A 1381-nucleotide genomic window follows, 5' to 3' on the forward strand; every position below is an offset into this window, starting at 1 on the left:
AAAACTTCTGGTGTGTCTGTCATCAATAACAGCAATATGGATATACCTACGAGTGTGTATGCAGAAAACAAAAACTAAACTTATGTAGATATCAAACGCATGTTGTTTTCGTTTCGTGGTTTATTTCATATTAAAGAAACCTAAATTTTATTTACGTTCACAAACACGCTTCATATAAAATTTCGGTGAAAATATTCTATGATGAACTATAAAGGAATTTTTTTATAACTTAAAAACTCCCATTATAGAAACAAAATATCTTGAATCAATTTATTATTATTATATTTGATATATTAAAATATATTCAATAGAACTAATCTTGTGAACTTAATAAGCAATGTGCCGTGTACAATAATTCACGTGATCGCGGGAAGTTGCACAAAATAGCAGCAACTTTTGGCAGCTTTGGCCAAAAATTTTAGGCACCCTACAAGTCACTGCATCGGCTACATTCGGAATGAAATGTAAAAGTAGTTTTGTTGTCCCTATCAATGTACGTTGAGTAAAAAATAAAGTTTTAATTAATATTGACTGGATCCGCCTATTTTTGCTGTAATCACCGCAGCAATCTTTTCGGGTATGCTACGTACAAGCTTTGTGCACAAGGACAAATAAAGGGGTCGAATTCAAAAGCGCAATAAAGATACTTATTGCCGCCGCATTTATGGAATGTTTTTGTACCCGGACACGCTCTCTAATAAAACAAAAAACCGCCTTTAGACTTAATAGCAAATAACGACAACAAACAAAAAAAAAAATTAATTTCCATTGCGTTCTGTTAATTGCTTGCTCTGTTATTATGAACTTTCTCCGTCCGTAGTAAAAGTAATGACTGTAAACTCTGCTGTTATTTCTTTTCTAAGTACAAGATTTTGTAATCGATCGGTTTGAATTGAATTTGATAATCTTAGTCGATTAGAAAAGTTCGTTCTTCCCTGATATCCTTGAGCTAAACATTTGCATTAGACAAATTTTTTCCAAAAATCTTTATCTGTCACATATTTACTTAAGCCTTTGAAGTAATTAGTTGTACTCTAAATTTGATCAGCAAAATATGGATCAAACTTAGCTACAAAGGTTATGAAGATATTTTTAAAAACTTTACTAAAAAAAGTTGTATTGAAAACTGAACAGGCCATGAATATGAATTCTCAACATAATGACAGTCTAACCATCAATAAAATCTGACAAATATTAAAATTGTTTGCCTTATTAAAAGTTAGAGCGTTTTTCAAACGAGGCAGCGAACTTTTTTTAATGGCTCAAAGCTGACCCTGAGGAAAGAAAAGAAAAACATTATCCGAAGGGGAGTCGCTGTGTTCGACGAACGGCATTATTCGAAGTCCTACTATCGCAATGCAAAAAATATAAATCTGAGCGA

This window comes from Glossina fuscipes, unplaced genomic scaffold, assembly GCF_014805625.2.
Source record: "Glossina fuscipes isolate IAEA_lab_2018 unplaced genomic scaffold, Yale_Gfus_2 28, whole genome shotgun sequence".
Lineage (NCBI taxonomy): Eukaryota > Metazoa > Arthropoda > Insecta > Diptera > Glossinidae > Glossina > Glossina fuscipes.